Genomic DNA, 20,219 nt, shown 5'->3' on the forward strand with positions numbered 1-20,219 from the left:
AGCAATTTTTGACATCAAGAGAAGCACATGCTACAAAACCCATTCAAAAGTCTCTAGAGGTCCAATCTATTTCAATAAATCTGATCTCTACAAGTCCTCGATCCGTTTCTAGACCTGCATCACCTGTGAATGTTTCTCCAAGGTGGCTTCAAAGTCTAAGGAAGAGGCCACTGCCTGCAACATCAGAATATTTGCAGGTTTATTCTCTTTCTAGAACTATTACGCCATCGCTTAAGAGAATGTCATCACCTAGAGTTTCTTCCATTGCAGTAAAAATACCTCCAACAGCTTCAGGTACTACACTTTGTGGAAGCCCTCAAGCATCTGGAAGATCTAGAAGTTCACTTCAACGCTGTTCTATATTTTGGAGAACAACTAGATCTAGATCCAGAAAATCCAGATCTCACAGAACACAAACACCATCCTGGTCTTCAACTTCAAGGTGAGGAATTATTCTCCCACTTTCTCAGATACTCCTCCGAAATGAGTCACTCCAATTGATGACCTATTGACATTTAATGATGTCTCGATGCTACAAAACTAAGTATTGACATTCCGATGGCAACGGCATCATCTTCTGTGATTTTTGAGACACTACAACACAAAACAGCCTCTAGACCCTCTTGCCTCTAGTCTCTGGCCTGCTAAAATCTGCCATGCAGTTTGTAACTTCAGCTTCTTTAAGATCAGTGCCATATAGAACTCTAAAAAAGTATAAGGCTCCTGATCAAAATCCACTTTACTCCAAGCTGATCCTACTCCAGACTCGGTGATAGTTGCAGCTGCAAGAAAAACCCGTTCTGCTTCTTCATCCTCTTCTTTGGTCCTACCGGACATAGAAAGTAAGCACATTGATGTACTGGGCAATAGATGTGTGGCACAGAAGCATATTTTATGAAAGTGGCTAGTTCTTCTGCTCTCTTGGGATACTGTGATAGATCTCTCTGGGCTTCACTGACCAGATTTACTAAAAAAGTACCTGCAGAAGATAGGAATGGAATTCTTGGAGGTGATAATGAAGGATGCCTAGTATCGCATCAAATTATAAGCTCTGCTGCAGATAGCACCAATTTGGTAGCACATGGTTATGCACATGGCATATGTGCTAGAGGATCATCCTGGTTGCGCCTCACGGGACTGAAACCAGAGGCTCAAATCGGATTTTGAACCTTCCTTTCTCAGGAAACACTGTTTTGGGCTTACATGCTTCTAAGGAGATGTCCAGGATGAAGCCTGAATTGGAAACTCTAAAAGCGGTAGGCCTGGATATAAAGATGGAATTCCACAAGCGTTACAGGCCCTACGACAGGAGATACTTCCAGCACAGTGGTCAAGCTCGTCACTGGCAGCAACATCAACAGCAATATTCACATTCCCATTTCCATCCTCGAAGGCCATCTAGTGGAAGAGGTACTCAGCAACAACAGCAACCTACAGCTACAGGAAAGTCTTCTGCCAAACAATGAGAGTTCATTCCCCCTTCATTGTTACTCGCTCCAGTGGGGTAAGTATTGTACATGACCTGGAAGAGTGGCAGTCCATTACCAAAGACAGATGGGTCTTGAATATTGTACAGAACAGCTATTGTCTTTCCTTTAATTCCCCTCCTCCAAAAGTTCTACCATCAAAAACATCCCAATATCAGATAGACAACTTGCAGTCAGAAATCAACACCCTTTTTCTCAAAGAGGCTATAGAGGAGGTCCTGTGTCAAAAGTGATTTGGGAATCTATTCCTCTTACATTCTACTAAAGAAGAAAGGACTGAAGCAACAATTCAAACCCATTCTGGATCTCAGAATTTTAAATAAATATATACGCCCAAAAAAATTCAGGATGTTGGCTCTACACCAAATGTATCCACAATTATAGCAAGGAAATTGGATGTGTGTGATAGAACTGAAAGATGCATATTTTGATATCCCGAGTTCTGCAAAAGATCACAAGTTTCTCAGTTTCAAAGTGGTATCGCAGCATTATGAATACAATGTTCTCCCATTCGGCCTCAAGTCAACCCCTCTGACATTTTTAAAATGCATGGCCATGGTTGCAACATTCTTAAGGAGCAAAACGATCTTTGTATACCCTTACCTTGATGACTGGTTGATAAAGAGCTCCTCTCAGATGAGCATTCTCACATCTGTGTACAAACTCTTAAACGGTTTGGTCTTCAAATCAACTTTCTGAAGTCTACAGTTCATCCTGTACAGAACTATACTTAGGGGCTATGCTGGGTACACAGTCTGCAAGATTGTATCCTTCAGAGTAGAGACTATCATCCATCACACTGAAATATCGCAATGTTCTGCAGGTTCGTCATCTTTCTGCAAGACAAATGGCATCTCTGCTGGGGTCGATGGCCATGTGCATCTTCATAGTCCTGAATGCAAGGTTACACATGAGGCCCTTTCAACAATGTTTGGAAGACCAGTGGAACCAGCTCTTCAACCAATGGGAAGACAAGTTGATGCTATCTCAAGCTGCACATCAGTCTCTTAAATGGTGGACACAGCGAGGCAATGTGATGGTGGGGTGCCATTTCATCAGGACCCACCCAGGCAGGCTTTGATCATGGATGCTTTCCTCCAAGGGTGGGGAGCTCACATTGGTTCTCTTCACACGCAGCATGTTTCGTCAGACAAGGAAAAGACTTATCACATCAACATACTAGAACTGAGAGCAGTCCACCTTGCTCTGAAGTTTTTTCTTCTAGCAATCACAATCAACAGCGTCCTTGTCAGGACAGATAACACTATGACCATGCATTACCTGAACAAGCAAGGAGGAACTCCCTCTCTCTCTCTCTCTCTCTCTCTCTCTCTCTTTCTCTCTCTCTCTCTCTCTATCTCTCTCTCTCTCTCTCTCTCTCTGAAATTACAGGCAGTTTGTAATTGGCTTCTATCCAGGAATCTTACAATAATAGTCATCCATTTGCTGGAAATTCAAAACATTCAGGCAGATGACCTAAGTCAAAATTTTCAAGACAATCACGACAACCCCTTGGAAGAAATTATTTCACGAATGGGGACATCCTCAGATAGGCTTGTTCGCAGATGTCAACAACAAAAAATGTCAAGACTACACGTCCAGATTCTCCCAGCCAGGGTACAAGGGGAATGCCCTTTTGATAAACTGGTCAGGGAAATATCTCTATGCATTTCCACCAATTCCTCTAACTCTACAGGTGATCCTCAAACTCTATCGATCCCAACCTGGAATGATAGTCATAGCCCTAGAATGGCCTCATCAGTGGTGGTTCATAGACTTTCTACATCTGTCAGAGAGGCCCCACAAGACACTCCTATGTCGTCAAGATCTTCTGATCAAGTCAGGAGTAAAGATACTGCATCGCAACCTCCCATCCCTGAACTTGACAGCATGGCTTCTAAATCCCTCTAATATGGACATTTATGTCTCTCTACAGAATGTATGGATAGTCTCAGGGAGGCTAGGCATCCTTGCACTATAAGATCGTGCACATTCAAATGGAAAAGATTCTTCCTATGGTGTACATAGGATAGCTACAATCCAATTTCATGTCAGGAAGATGTAATTATTCTACATTTACTACACTTGGCTAAATCTGGCTTACAAACTTTCTTCAAACAGAGTATATCTTGGAACCATCACGGCTTACAGGAAATCCCCATCTTAAACATCTTTCTTCCAAATCTCAGTAGTAAAGAATTTCCTTGAAGGTCTCAAAAAACTGTCTCCCCCAGACAGGAATCCTTCTCTTCCATGGAAACTAAACATTGTACTTTCCAAGTTGGTGGGCCCGACATTTGAGACAATACCTAAAGCCTCTTTGCAACATCTCACCTGGAAAGCGGCTTTTTTGGTGGCAATCACTTCTGCCCATAGGGTAAGTGAAATTCAAGCTCTATGTTCAGAGTCACCTTACAAGGTGTTTCATTCCAATGGAGTTGTTCTGAGGACTCATCCTAGCTTTCTCCTGAGGGTAGTATCAGATTTTCACATCAATCAGAACATATTACTACCTACTTTCTTTCCAAACACTTCTAATCCATCTGGGAGGTCTCATCATTCACTAGATGTCAAAAGAGTGTTAAAATTGTACTTAGATAAGACCAAGAATATAAAAAAATTGACTCACCTTTTTGTAAAATAAAGTCTGGTGAGAACAGGCTTAGCCTCATCTGAAAAGTCTATTTCCAGATGGATTGTTTCTTGCATTACACTGTCGTATCAGCTGGCTAACAAGTTGTTACCTGTTAAACCTAGAGCACACTCTATAAGAGGAAAAAGTTGCTACTGTAGCTCTGTTGAGAAATGTTCCAATTGCTGACATTTGTAAAGCTACTACCTGGAAATCTACTTATACATTTACTAGACATTATTGTTTAGATTCAGATGTTAAGTCAGGTACTCAAGTAGGACAGGCTTTATTGAGAAATATTTTTGGTTAAATGTTAGAACTATGTTTAGGCTTCTATGTCCGCTTCTTGTGGGATGGGCTTGCTATTCTATTCAGTGCTTATGACTATTAATGATGATCCCCTGGAAGAGAGGGATATTTTGCTTACCTGTAATCTCAGTTCTCTTCCAGTTGAATCCTCATCCAAGTCACAAGCAACCTACCTACCTCCCCAGATTGAAGATATTACAGTTCTCAACAACTTCTGTATACAGGATTCTTTCGTTGTTTATCTGTAAATATGACCTGACCTAACTGTCACATGTGGGGCATGATGGGATACACGGGGTGCTGTGAGATTCTTAAAGGCACAGTGTCCCATATTCCCTTTCCTTTTTTCCTTTCGAATAAAGGTTTTTCTGAAAGGATTCCAATGGTCAGCTTTGTATTAACATGTATTGTGTTGAGTTCTGTTGTTTCAAAGGAGAAGAGTAAATGTAATCTGGGCATTTTCTACCTTTTCTCTAGGTTGCAATTATCTATCTATCTATCTATCTATCTATCTATCTATCTATCTATCTATCTATCTATCTATCTATATAAATCTATATAGATAGATAGATAGATAGATAGATAGATAGATAGATAGATAGATAGATAGATAGATATATGTGTGTGTGTAGATAACTACGTATAATGTTTCTACATACATACATATATTTATTATATAAATATTATATATGTATGTATGTATACATATGTGTGTGTGTGTATATATATATATATATATATATATATATATATATATATATATTAATATAATATTAAAGAAGTGCTCTAAGGATACCGGCACGTGGGCAAGACTATTCAGTGCTTATGACTTTGATAAGGATTCCCCTGGAAGACAGGTAGGATTACAGGTAAGCAACTTATCATTCTTATACTGCAACAGCCGTGACCCGGAAGAGTTGAATGCAAACAATAGCCATATTGAATAGAGAATGTGCCAGTTGTAGGAAAGTACCCTCTTTTTCGCATGACTACCCCCACTTTTTGCCTGCTGTCAGTGTGTTCACTGGGATCCTGCTAACCAGGACTCCAGTGACTGTGCTCTCTCTCCTCCAAAATTTGGTTGTTCCTGATTTAGTACACCCTACAATTGGCATACTGGTGCCCTCATGTAAAACCTTAGCATATGGTACCTAGGTACTCAGGGCATTGGGGGACCAGGGGTTCCCCATAGGAAACCGATCCTCCTCTGCCCATTCTCATGTCTCCTCAGTATCTCAAGGGACCCACTGCTCCACTTCAAGGGGAGGATTCCCTAGATAGGGAACTCAAGGAACTGATGCTGTAGGAGGCCAAGCTGAAGCTGCAGCAGCAACAGATGGCTCTAGACAGGGAGGCCTTGGCAGTGGAGAGAGAAAGGCAGGGTATGTGGTTATCACCCCATGATGGCAGCATTTTCCGTTTCAGGGACACCAGGGTCAGGGAGGATACGTTTGACTCTAGAAACTTAAACAAAGTAGTCCCATCCTACAAGTGATGAAATGTACAAGTAGTTTACTGCTTTGGAGAGGGCCTGTAAGGTACAGAGGGTCCACCAAAGGCAGCGGGCAGCAAGTTTGTGGCTCTCCTTCTCTGACAAGGGTAGCGACAGGCTCCTTACTGTTGGAGAAGAAGATGCATACAACTACACAGTTTTAAAGACAGCACTGTTAGATGGGTTTGGTCTGTCTACTGAACAGTATAGGATCAAGTTCAGAGAGACCAGGAAAGAGTCCTCTCTAGATTTTGTGGACTGTTCTGTAAAGGCTCTGGAAGGATGGTTGCATGGGAGCAAAATTAGTGGTTACCAGAGCTTGAATAACCCTAAGACAGCACATGGGGAGGGGGGGGTTACAGGCCCTAAAAAAGTTGTGGTATCCTCAGACGTACCTGTAGAGTGCCTATTAGGGAATTACTTGGAGACTTCAACATGGGTTAAAGTGGAACTGGAGGCCCATGCAGCAATGCTGGGCATCCCACGGCATATCTTTGCCCTCACAAGAGCACAAGCAAAGAAGCAAAAAGAGCAAGCAAACAGTTTGGAGCCTGGACCATGGTCCAAGAGCTTCCTAAAACCAAGAGTAGGAAGAGTAGGAAAATACTCCCTGCTCCAGCCTCCAGTGAGGAATCAACTCCTGAGGGAGAAGAATCCACTCCTTCAGTGAAACCTACACCAGAAGAGCTAATGGGGGCAGAGCTAACCACTGAAGATGGCAGCAGCATACAGGAGTAGCTCTGGACCGGCCCTCAATGTATCCTGAAAAGCCCAGTGCCGCTCCCAGCACAGCAATGCAGCATAAGCGATAGAGGAAGCCAGAGGCCTAGGCCGACTGGGAAGGATTGGTGGCAACCCCCCCACCAGGCGCATAGCAGTGATGGAGACATGGTGCGCCAAGTTCGCACCACTGCCCAAGATGGCAGGCGCGTGGCAGCGCTAAACAGATGTGGGCGCTGGACACGGGTGGTGGTGCTGGCGCCCCAGTGCTTGCAGCCCCACAGAGTGAGGAGGGCACTGGGGCCCCCAGGACCCATTGGCGAGGTGGCGAGGGATCGATGAGAGGTAAAGGAGGCAGAACGGGCCTAGAGAGTAGAGTACGGCGGCTGCCCTGAAAGCGAGTTGCGTGGGGGTGGGAGACCCTCAACATACAGGAGGGGAGGCAGGCCAGAAGTGGTGCATGGCTGGTGTGCCTGCCAGGAGCGTCCCTATTGCAAAACACTATCAATAATGGTGACCACACCTCCCAAGCTAGGACTGAGAGGATGCGAAGACAACCGGGTGACCTGTTTAGGTTACCAAAAGGTTAGTACTGACAATCGGAGACGACTGCAAGGGCACGTGGGCAGTGGGCTTGGGTCCTCGAAGGCCCCACGCTGTAGGGGAACTGAAAGAACTTCTGGGTCATCGGAAGCCCCTAACGGCAGGGAGGGGACTAACATTGGTGGCAAGAGGTACCCCTCCAACCTGCATGTGAGTGCGCTGACTAGAACCAGTCAACCATTGCAGAGCGATCCTAATGGGGAGCAGCGCTCTAAACCGAAGGGGTCAAGAGCGGTTAGCCCAGAAAACGGGCAGAGTGCCAGAACAAAGATGCTGAAGATGGTAACCCAGCTATTCCTAATGCGCAACACCTTACAGAAGATATTGGAGGCGATTAAGGACTCTAAGAACACCGTCTGGCAGGAGACAGGGAAAGTGTCGGCTGAACTGGGCATTCCGAGAACTGACCATTGGATATTGACTGATAGAGTGAAAAACACAGAGGAAGACCTAAACGAACTGGGCACATCACATAGTGAGCAACAAGCCCAACTTGCCCACCTTACAGACAGAGTTCAGAGGGTAGAGCACAGGGCAGAAAATGCAGAGGGCCGAAGCCGGCGTAACAACGTACATATCAGAAGACTACAGAAAGGATTTGAGGGCACAGATATGGTGGTCTACCTGGAGCCATGGATAAAAGAACTTATGGGCAAGCAACAACTCACACCATTCTTTGCCCTTGAAAGAGCACACAGAGTCCCAGTCAGACCTCGTGCACCAGGAAGACCCCCCAGACCGGCTGTGGCCAAGCTACTGCACTACAAGGATCGGGACTTATTACTTCAGAGAGCATGCAAAACACCTGCTTTGCGGTGGAGAACAGCCGAGTCAATATGTTCCCGGACTATACGGCAGCAGTGCAGGCTAAAAGGACGTCCTATACGAAAGTGAAGAAGGCCTTAAGAACAGAAGGATTTTGATACGCCCTGTTATTTCCTTTGAAATTAAAGATAACATGGAACGACCACACCCATTTCAGTTTGAGCCCTGAAGAGACATGGGCCTGGCTTGAAACGTATAAATCCCAGAAGGATGACCTGGGATCGCATGAACCCACCACACTTAGACAACAAAAAAAGAGACACCACTCCAGGGATCAGCTTTGCAACGAAAGAGTGGTGAGGCCAACATACATGCAAGCAAGGCAGGGAAAGCGTGCGGGGATTAGGGCAGCGGCGTCCCTGACAGAGTCGCCCACATCGGACAAATATAAAAATAGCCACACAGATGCCCGAGAGACAGAGGACTCATCAGACCATGAGTCGGTCACAAGTATACTTGAAGATCTCCCACATGTGAGAACCCAGACAGCAAAAGATATTCTTTAGTGGATGATATCTCAAAACAGTGTAAAGATCTAAATCGGGAGCGGCAACCAGCATACGGACCTGGGCTGGTCCGGACACCATCGAAAATCGACAATATTAAGATGGCACACGGCGAGCTCACCCCCCATTCACCCTTGGACTGCTCCAGCCGGGTGAAGATAATGGGCTGTCACAGACTGACATCATAGGTTTGTGCGGTCGGCCATTGTCGTACTGCCCTGGAGATGGGGAGTTGGGGCTGGAATTGTCCTGTTATTGTTGATGCCCAAATTTGTGAGTGGGGTGTGGGATTGGGATTCCGTCAAAGCACCATAAAACAATGACATACATGAAGAGGAGAGGATTCCACATTGCTGTCACAGGAGTCACACCATGCTAGGGTGGAAGCAGACTGCCTCCATAAACGTTGGCGGGGGCAACTGTTTGCCACTTCTTACTCTGTGGAAGTAGAAATGTACATGGAGGCCTATGAGAAGGGAGGATTGCCCCATTCCAGTAGGGAGGCATTGGTAATACCCCTTCCCATGGGGAAACAGGACGAGGTGACAGTTGCTGACTTCCGCCCACTCTAAATGCTAAACACTGACTTCAAGGTGCTTAGCAAAATGCTTGTGAACTGATTGCTCCCACACATGTGGGACCTAATTCATGAAGACCAGAAAGGGTTTATCCCTGCGCGGAGCACATCACACAATATACGGCAGCGCTACACGCTATTCTATGATGACCAACACCTGCCTGACCTAACAGCAATGATAATATCAGTAGACCTGGAAAAGACCTTTGACACTGTATGATGACTTCCTGGAGGCTGTGACGTTGCGCATGGGACTGGGACCTGACTGGGGGAGATGGGTTACTTTACTTTACACTCACCCTACAGCAAGAGTCAAGACCGGGTGCACGATATCCAACAGTTACGATACCTACAGGGGGACCAGACAGGGCTGCCCACTCTCAACCTTGCTGTTCGCCAAGGCCATAGAACCACTAGCAGGGAGTTTCAGGGCCAGGGAACAGGAGTGAGGCGACATCTCCCTTTATGCAGATGACCTCCTTATATACGTTTGAAACGGGACTGGTGTGCCACCCTAGGTGCTCCAGATGCTGGAGGACTTTGGTAGGCATTCGGGCCTACAACTCAACAGAAGGAAGACGTATATTTCCGATGATCGAAGGAGTGTCACGCCCACTTTCGTGCCTGGAAGACATACTCTGGGCTGGCTCCCCAAATGTTTCGATATCTGGGAATTCAGATCTATCACGATCGAAGGGACCTTAGAGAGGGAAACCTGGGTGGGGCGTATCGCGCACTAAAAGCTGCAGTGGCTTCTGGCGCTCAATAAAGTTATCTGCCATGGCCAGGGTCACACTTTCCAAGATGGTGATGCTCCCCTTACTCCGTTACTATTTTACCAACCTGCCGCTACACATCTCGGCATCATGGTTCCGAACCCTAGACGTATTACTGAGTGAATTGATCTGGGACGGGGGACGTCACCGGGTAGTGCTGGGAACTCTCTGCCTGTCACCAGAGAGAGGGGGACTTCGAATCCCTGACATAGAGCTATACTACCTGGCGGCCCAACTTCAGTGGCCGGCACAACGGCTAAATGGTTTAGACTTATTAGAGACCACCATGGATGGAGAGGCTGAGCGGGCAGAGGAATTCTTTGCACTAATGCTACAGGGGTGGCAAGCACCCCCCATACCAAACATATTGGTATCCACGCCAATTGTTGCATGGCGTAGAGCCCTTAGGAGAAAAGGCACGACTACCCCTTATGCCCCAGCACTAACTCTTATTGGAATAATACATGGCGAATGTAAGAAGTTGGCTCTGTATATACTATTTCAAAGTAAGAAATAGTGTGCACAGAGTCCAATGGTTCCCCTTAGAGGTAAGATAGTGGCAAAATTAGATAATACTAATGCTCTATTTGTGGTAGTGTGGTCGAGAAGTAGGCTTATCAGAGGGTAGTGTTAAGCATTTGTTGTACACACACAGGCAATAAACGAGGAACACACACTCAAAGACTTACTCCAGGCCAATAGGTTTTTATATTGAAAAATATATTTTCTTAGTTTATTTTTAGAACCACAGGTTCAAGAATTACATTAAAAACTTTAAATGCAAGGTACTTCACTTAGATACTTTAGGAACTTTGAATGAACACAATATCATGTACAGTCTTTTTAAAAATGGCAATAAGCTATTTCAAAAGTGGACACAGTGCAAAAATCAACAGTTCCTGGGGGAGGTAAGTAAAGGTTAGTTTTGCAGGTAAGTAAGACACTTACAATTCTCAGGTTTGGGGCATAGGCAGCCCACTGTTGGGGGTTCAAGGCAACCCCAAAGTTACCACACCAGCAGCTCAGGGCAGGTCAGGTGCAGAGGTCAAAGAGGTGCCCAAAACACATAAGCGCTTATGGGGAACAGGGGTGCTCCGGTTACAGTCTGCCAGAAGGTAAGTACTTGCGTCCTCGGGGGGCTGATCGGGGGGGTTTTGTAGAGCACCGGGGGGACACGAGAAGGCACACAAAGTACACAGCACACGGGCAGTCCGGGTGCAGTGAGCAAAGCAGGCGTCGGGTTTTAGATTGAAAACAATTGAGGGACCCGGGGTCACTCTAGCGTTGCAGGCAGGCACGGGGGGGCTTCTCAGGACAGCAACCACCTGGGCTAGGCAGAGGGTCGCCTGGGGGTCGCTCCTGCACTGAGGTTCGGTTCCTTCAGGTCCTGGGGGCTGCGGGTGCAGTGTTGGTTCTAGGCGTCGGGTCCCTTGTTACAGGCAGTCGCGGTCAGGGGGAGCCTCTGGATTCCCTCTGCAGGCGTCGCTGTGGGGACTCAGGGGGGTCGTCTCTAGTTACTCACAGGCTCGCAGTTGCCGAGGAGTCCTCCCTGAGGTGTTGGTTTTCTCCAGGTCGAGCCGGGGGCGTCGGGTGCAGAGTGTAGAGTCTCGCGCTTCCGGCGGGAAACGTGAAGTTGCAGGTTTTGAACAGGGCCGCTGTTCACTGGAGTTTCTTGGTCCTGTAGTCCAGGGCAGTCCTCTGAGGCCTCAGAGGTCGCTGGTCCCTGTCGGATGCGTCGCTGGAGCAGGTTTTCGAAGTTGGAGACAGGCCGGTAGGGCTGGGGCCAAATCAGTTGATGTCTTCCTCCTTCGCTGCAGGCTTGTCGGTCAGCAGTCTTTCTTCTTTCTTCAGGTTGCAGGAATCTGATTTCCTGGGCTCTGGGTGCCCCTAAATACTAAATTTTGGGGTGTGTTTAGGTCTGGGAGGGTAGTAGCTAATGGCTACTGTCCTTGAGGGTTGCTACACCCTCCTTGTGCCTCCTCCCTGAAGGGAGGGGGGCACATCCCTATTCCTATTGGGGGAATCCTCCAAAACCAAGATGGAGGATTTCTAAAGGCAGGGTTCACCTCAGCTCAGGGCACCTTAGGGGCTGTCCTGACTGGTGGGTGACTCCTTGTTTTTCTCATTATCTCCCCTTGACTTGCCGCCAAAAGTGGGGGCTGTGTCCATGGGGTGGGAACCTCCACTAGCTGGAGTGCCGTGGGGCATTGTAACATGAAGCTTGAGCCTTTGAGGCTCACTGCTAGGTGTTACAGTTCCTGCAGGGGGAGGTGTTAAGCATCTCCACCCAGTGCAGGCTTTGTTTCTGGCCTCAGAGAGCACAAAGGATCTTACCCCAGAGGGTCAGAAACTCGTCTCTCAGCAGCAGGCTGGCACAGACCAGCCAGTCCCTCACTGAAGGATTGGGTAAAATACAGGGGACATCTCTAAGATGCCTTCTGTGTGCATTTTTTAATAAATCCAACACTGGCATCAGTTTGGGTTTATTATTCTGAGACGTTTGTTACCAAACTTTCCAGTATTCAGTGTAGCCATTATGGAGCTGTGGAGTTCGTTTTTTACAAACTCCCAGACCATATACTTAATATGGCCACACTGTACTTACAATGTCTAACAATAGACTTAGATACTGTAGGGGCATATTGCTCATTCAGCTATGCCCTCACCTGTGGTATGGTGCACCCTGTCTTAGGGCTGTAAGGCCTGCTAGAGGGGTGACTTACCTATGCCACAGGCAGTATTTTGTGGGCATGGCATCCTGAGGGGGGTGCCATGTCGACTCTGCCTTTTTCTCCACACCAACACACAATCTACAATGGCAGTGTGCATGTGTTGGGTGAGGGGTCCCTTAGGGTGGCACAACATATGCTGCATCCCTTAGGGACCTTCCCTGGTCACAGGGCCCTTGGTACCACTGCTACTTTTTACAAGGGACTTATCTGTGTGCCAGGGGTGTGCCAATTGTGGAAACAATGGTACATTTTAAGGGAAAGAACACTGGTGCTGGGGCCTGGTTAGCAGGGTCCCAGCACACTTCTCAGTCAAGTCAGCATCAGTATCAGGCAAAAAGTGGGGGGGGGGTAACTGCAATAGGGAGCCATTTCCTTACAGAGAACTCTGTACCTCTTTCACTCTCAGGCAACTCAAATACTGGACAGAGGTAAGGATCAATACAGTGGGTGACCTCTACCAAGGGGGGATGCTGGTACCTTTCAGGAATTTAATGGAACAAAAGGGGTTACATGATGGAAAATTCTTAATTTATGAGGCTGTCACACGTGCCCTAAAGAAGTTGTGGGGTGACAGCAGCGAAGAACTGAAACCCCCACAACTGCATTCCTCCAGACTATGCTGGTTATCGGTTGGCGATCTTACCTAGTCACATGGATCTACAGGGCACTGAATGGGATTATTGAATGACTACTAGATGGACTGCGACTCAAATGGGACACAGATATAGGCAGAGACATGACGGATAGTGAATGGGCTAAAACTTTAGCGTTCGCTCACAAGATTTCACAAAACACACACCTGAAGTATATACAGCACAACTATGTTCACATGACCCACCTCACCCCACACAGAATCAATCAGATATATAGGGTGATGACAGGAGCATGCCCCCGACATCAGTTGACTGACGCAAACCTCTGCCATATCTCTTGGGAATGTCCAACACTAACACACTACTGGGGGGAGTCATTGCACGGATCAACAATGTTTTAAACAGACAATTAGATGATGAGCCGGCAATTGTGTTTACTAGGCCTTTTCGATAGGCCTCTAATACAAAAGGTGGGGAACAGGTTTGAGGACCTGGCAATGGTGCAGGCACACAGGAGAGTAGCAATGGACTGGAAAAATAAGCATGGGCCCAGGCTGGCCACATGGGTAGCGGATGTTACACACTGGGCGAGGGCAGAGTAAAGGGCACTACAGAGGGTGGAAATGAGGGTATGGAGGACTCAGACCAATAGCACCAATGTGGGCAGAGGTGGTAGACACCCGGGAGACATTAGATGCTGCCACAGATGATAACTCTGAGGGGGCACCAAATCAATATGAGCCACAGATCGATGAACACTAAACCCTGGTCTATCCCCAGCGATCATACACATTTGGCAGAGGCCCACCCCCCATCTACTTCCTCCCCCACCACCCACTGTACATGGCCTACCTAGTGGTCTCCCTTGCCCAGGCTCCCCATCTACTTGAGAAAAGGCACCCACCTGACGGTGACCAGTTGCAGAGCCTGTAGAGATGCTCAATGCTCAGTGATCCGGCAACTGCAACCACATACCACATGGGCGTATTACATATATATGCGCAAGTTAATAGGTTACCTGAGTATTTAGTTATGTTTACTCATATTTCTTTATTGGTTTACGCTATAGGGGAAGATGGATATACAGGTTTGCAAAGCTATAATTGATGGAAAACAACTCCCTGTCTCACAAACATACCAGTAAGACATTGAGACACCTAAGATGTTGCCGGTGCAATTCTACATGTTCGGATATGACTGTATTAAAAGTTATCTTGAGGTAGAAGTATTATAATGCATGTATTAGACACTTAAAGACTGTACAATAAAGTGAATGATATACCCATGTACCATGGTATGGCTTTGTGAAAACAGATATGCACTATTTGAAATACCAATAAACAAATTTGTTTAAAAAAAAGAGCTGCAGGCTGAGCCAGCTGAGGTCTTGGGTTCAGGGGGGCCCACCAGGGAGGAATGCAGTAGGTAACAACTTTTCCCACACTGGAGAGTTGAGGCAGCAAGTTGCAGCGCCAGAGGCAGGGGACATAAGTGGCGCTCATAAGGTATAATGGGAAGGCAGTCTCCTGCACTCAGAGTCAAGGGATCCCAAAACTGGTATCACCAGGAGATTGGTGGTCCCTCTGACGTACTGGGAATTTCTGCTGACCTTGGCCCATGATATTCCAGTGGCAGGTCACTTGGGGCAAAGCAAGACTTGGGGCAGGCTCGTCCCACACTTTCACTGGCCCCACATGTCTGAAGACACAAATGAGTTTTGTCACTCCTGTGTCACCTGTCAAGCCAGTGGCTAGACAGGTGGCACCTAAAAGGCCCACTTAATGCCACTTCATGTGGTTGGGGTAACCTTTGAAAGGTTGTGGAGGATATTTCCTAGATCCTCCAACAGTCTCTGGGAACAGAGTCATACTGGTGGTAGTAGACCACCCCAAACAAATGGCTTAGTTGAGAGGTTTAATGAAACTCTCAATTGTATGATAATGGGACTCTCTGAAAAATGCAGAAGGAAGTGGGATGTACTGTTACCATGCCCCTTCTTTGCCTATAGGAAGATTCCTCAGAAGGGTGTGGGATACAGCCCATTTGAACTATTGTTTGGGCACCCTGTTAGGGGTTCCCCTGCTCATGTTAGAGAAGGCTGGGAACAACCTCTCAAGCCTCCCAAGCAAGACATTGTGGGATGTATGCTTGGCCTCAGATCAAGGATGGCCTAGTACATGAAGTGGGCTGCTAAAAACCTTCAGGCTAGCCAGGAGTTACAGAAATAATGTCTTGACTAGAAGACTGTGCTGACTGTCTACCAGTCAGGACAGAAGTGTGGGTCCTGGAGCCTGTGGCTCCCAGGGTACTCCAGGACAAGTGAAGTGGTACCCACACAGTTGTGGAGAAAAAGGGTGAGGTTACCTTCTTGGTAGACTTTGGCAATCCCAGAAGCCCCCTCAGGGAGCTTCACGTGAATCTCCTTAAGCCCTAATATGACAGGTCTGATGTGACTCTGCTCATGGCAACTGATAAGGGACAGGAAGAAGAGACTGACCCTTTCCCTGACCTCTTCTCCCCCAGTGAAGCTGATGGCTCGGTTGATGGGGTAGTGCTTGGTGACTGCCACTGTGAGTCCCAAAAAGAGGACTGCAGAAACCTCCTAGGACAGTTTCCACAACTGTTCTCCCTGACAACTGGTCAAATCACATGATGTGAACACACCATTGACACAGGGGACAGCTTACCTACTAAAGCAAAACAAAATATACAGGCAGCCTGATCATGTCAGAGACTGCGTCAAGGCTGAAGTCCAAAAAATGCTAGACCTAAGAGTCATAGAGCCCTCAGACAGCCCTTGGGCTAGTCCTATATGACTTGTCCCAAAACCCCACACCCAGAATGGAAAAAGGGAAATTAGGTTTTGTGCAGACTACAGAGGTCTGAATACTGTTACTGAAATAGATACTTATCATATCCCTAGAGCAGATGAGCTTATAGATACACTGGCATCTGCCAAGTATCTAAGCACCTTTGATCTGACTTTTGGCTATTGCAGAGGATGCTAAACCTAAAACTGCATTTTTACCATTTGTGGGCACTATTACTTCACTGGGATGCCCTCTGGGTTAAAAAAATGCACCTGACACATTCCAACAGCTGGTGAATACAGTTGTCCAAGGATTGGAAGGCTTCAGTGCAGCTTATTCTGATGATATAGCTGTCTTTAGCTCCACCTGGCAGGATCAACTGGTCCACCTGTTGAATGTTTTGGAGTCCCTGTCACAGCCCTCACTATCAAGGCCTCTAAGTGCCAGATAGGGCAGGGGAAAGTGGTATTTCTGGGCCACCTGGTAGGTGGAGGCCACATTCAGCCACTATAGGGGAAAATCCAAACTATTTTAGATTGGACTGCCCCTATTACCCAGCCCAGGTTAGAGCCTTTTTAAGCCTCACTGGGTACTACAGGAAGTTCATTAAGAAGTATGGCTCCATTGTAACCCCTGCTAATGACCTCACCTCCAAAGAGATGCCCAAGAAAGTTTTGCAGACAGCTAGCTGCCAAAAAGCTTTTTACGAACCTAAGCAAGCCATCTGCTCTGCTCCTATGTTAAGAAGCCCTTACTACTCCAAGCAGTTCATAGTACAGACAGATGTTTCTGAGGTAGGGGTTGGGGCAGTACTGTCACAACAGAATACAGAGGGCCAGGATCAACCTGTAGCTTTTATAAGCAGAAGGTTGACCCCCAGAGAAAAGCGTTGAGGTGGTCCATATCCCTCCAGGGAATGGACTATACAGTGGAACATAGTCCTAGGAGTAACCACTCCAATGCAGATGGATTCTACAGATATTTCCGCTTACACAATGAAGACTCATCTGGACAAGGTCAGCCTTATTGTCCTTCGTTTGTGGGCGGGATATCTTGGAAAGTACCTTCTTTTTGCCATGGTTACCCCACGTTTTGCCTGCTGTCAGTGTGTTTTGACTGTGTTCACTGGGGTCCTGCGAACCAGGACCCCAGTGATTGTGCTCTCGCCCCCTAAATGTGATTGTTCCTGACTTAGTACACCCCACAATTGGTATACTGGTGCCCCATGTAAGTCCCTAGTATATGGTACCTAGGTACCCAGGGCATTGGGGCACCTGGGGTTCCCCATGGGCTGCAACATGGATTATGACACCCATGGAAGCCCATGCAAAATGTGTCTGCAGACCTGCCATTGCAGCCTGCGTGAAAAGGTGCATGTGCCCGTTATTTACAGGTCACTGCACCAGTTCACTGTAAGTCACCCCTATGGCGGGCCCTCCTAGCCATGTGCCCATTATTTACAGGTCACTGCACCAGTTCACTGTATGTCACCCCTATGGCGGGCCCTCCTAGCCCAGAGGGCAGGGTGCAAGTACCTGTGTGTGAGGAGACCCCTGCATGAGCAGAGGTGCCCTACGAACTCCAGCTCCATTTTCCTGGACTTTGTAAGTGCAGAGAAGCCATTTTACCCATGTATTGGACATAGGTCACTATTTGTGTCCAGCTACATAATGGCAATCAAACATGTTTGAATCATAACCCAATACTGTTGACAGTATTGGTTGTATTAATCCACACACTCTGGGGGCTCCTTAGAGGACCCCTAGCTTTGCTCCTACCAGTGTGCAGGGTTCTACTGGGCAGACCGTGCTGCCATCCTACAGACAAGTTTCTGCCTCCTGTTGCTTGACCAGCTCAAGCTCAGGAGGGCAGAACAAAGGATTTCCATTGGAAGCCGGAGGCAACATCCTCTCCCTTTGGAAATAGGTGTTACATGGCTTGGGAAGGGTAGGATCCCCAAGCCACTGGTATGCTTTGAAGGGCACATTTGGTGCCCTCCTTCCATAAACTAATTTGCAGTAGTCTAGGGACCCATGGTCCCTTCTCTGGCATGAAACTGGACAATGGAAAGGGGAGTAACCACTCCCCTGTCCGTCACCACCCCAGGGGTGGTGCCTAGAGCTCCTACAGATAGCCACTTGATTCTGCCATCTTGAATCCAAGGTAGGCAGAGGCTCCTGGGAGCATCCGAGTGGCTAGGTCTGGCAGGTGAGGTCAGAGCACCCTCCTGATAGGTGGTCACCCTACTAGGTGACCAATCCCCCTTCCTGGGCTATTTAGGGTATCCCTCTTGGGTGGGCCCTCAGATTTGATGTGCAAGATTCCAGCAGGACTCCTATGCATCATTTACTTTATCTTCTGGCCACTGGAACTGCAACTGGACCCTCCAGGAACTGACAATCTGCATCCACAGTGATGACTCTGCTTGCAACATTGTTTACACGGCTTCTTACAGCAACTGCAACATTCCCACAGCTGTGCATCCTCTGAGGGTGACAAGTCTTCAGTCTGCACATGAAGCCAGAAGGAATCTCGTTTGGAGTGAAGGAGTCACTCTCCTGCATCCGCAGGCACCAACTGCAACAACTATGGGCCGCATGGATCTCCTCTCCTCAAGAGCTGCATGGATCCTGTATCATGGGTGGTAGTCTGGAGTGGTCCCCTTGGTCCTCTCTCCCAGCTGTCCAACCTGGGAGACGGTAAACCCTTGCCTCTCCATGCAGGACAGTACCCACATGCACAGTGTCTCTTGTAGCTACCAAGACTTGTTGGCATCTCTTCCGAGGGATATTCAGGCTCCGTGTAGCCCCATCCCCCAGGACTCTTCCCTGTGAAGCACAGACCTCTTTGTGCTGCTTCTGAGATGTGGGACTCCTTCCAAGGTGTGCTGTGTGGGCCTCACCATGACTCCTGTGCTTGCTGCCTGTGGGTCGCCTGTGGGGTCTGTCTCCTCTTCCTGTGACTCTCCTCACTGCTGAGGGTCACCCAGGACTCCTCTCCGTGGGTTGAGTCCCCCTGTACCTTGCTGGTCCCCAGCAGTTCTGCATTTCTTCTTCCACAGTATTTGCCTTTGCCATGGCTTGTTGGTGGTTTTTCCACACCACTGTCTGACTTGAATCCTTCTTCTGGCATTGGACGTCAAATGCATCACTCCAGCAACTCTTCAGCTGCTCTGGTGCTGCACTGCTGCCTGCCCACGGTCGACCTGGTCCTGCATCCAAAGATGGGTGGGTAGTGGCTCCTGCCACCACCGGACACTGCAACATGAACTGGACTTGGTCCCCTTCCTTTACAGGTCTTCCTCTACCAGGATCCAAAAAAGGGGCCATGAGATTATACATGTGTGTAATTCCATGTTGTTTTTTGTAAGCCCTTTTTTTGGTAGAGTAGAGAGATGAAGTAAGGCAGGGCAGTATAGCCTATAGGCTACCATTATGCAAGTTAAAACTGAGGCTGTACCTTTAAGAACCCGGAGACCAACAGTATCCCATCATGCTCACCAGGTGGCAGTTGCTTCAGTTCTTTTTTCGGGCTCCTGCTGACAGGATCCTGGTGCATTCAGCTCTGCCAAATCTTGGATTTTGTTCTTTAAAATTCAGTACTGAATTTTATTGACCACTGATTTATTTGATGTATTTGGTCTTTGCCAAGCTTTTTTTGTCTTTTCCTGACAGGAATGAAAGTTTTTTTCCACTTAAAATGCCCTCCCTTTTTGATAAATGCCCATCCTGTCGGAGGAAGAAGACGAAGACAGGCCCTCATGAAGTGTGCATTCTCTGTGTTCCTGAGACTCGCATTCCTTCATCGTGTCAACACTGCAGGACCTTTTCCAGATGCACCCTGAAGGACTGAGAAAAGATTTGCCTCCATTGATCAAAAGAGAGAAGGAAACAACAGACGCCGTCTGAAGGAGAGACCTCATAGCAAGGAGAGGGTCAGACCTCTACCAGGGTTCTTCCATCTGTCTCTGGTGAGTGTTTCAGACAGAGAAGGTTGGAAAAACTACATAGGTCCTGATCGATGTTGTGAAAATCGACGTCAAGGAGAGGTACGTCCCTAACCTGTTTGCCATCCATCCATGACACGCTGTTGAGAAAACACCGGCAGTCACCATCAAGACATGCAGTGTCAATATCGAGAACAACACTGTTGACAAG

Source organism: Pleurodeles waltl, chromosome 1_1 (assembly GCF_031143425.1).
Source record: "Pleurodeles waltl isolate 20211129_DDA chromosome 1_1, aPleWal1.hap1.20221129, whole genome shotgun sequence".
NCBI lineage: Eukaryota > Metazoa > Chordata > Amphibia > Caudata > Salamandridae > Pleurodeles > Pleurodeles waltl.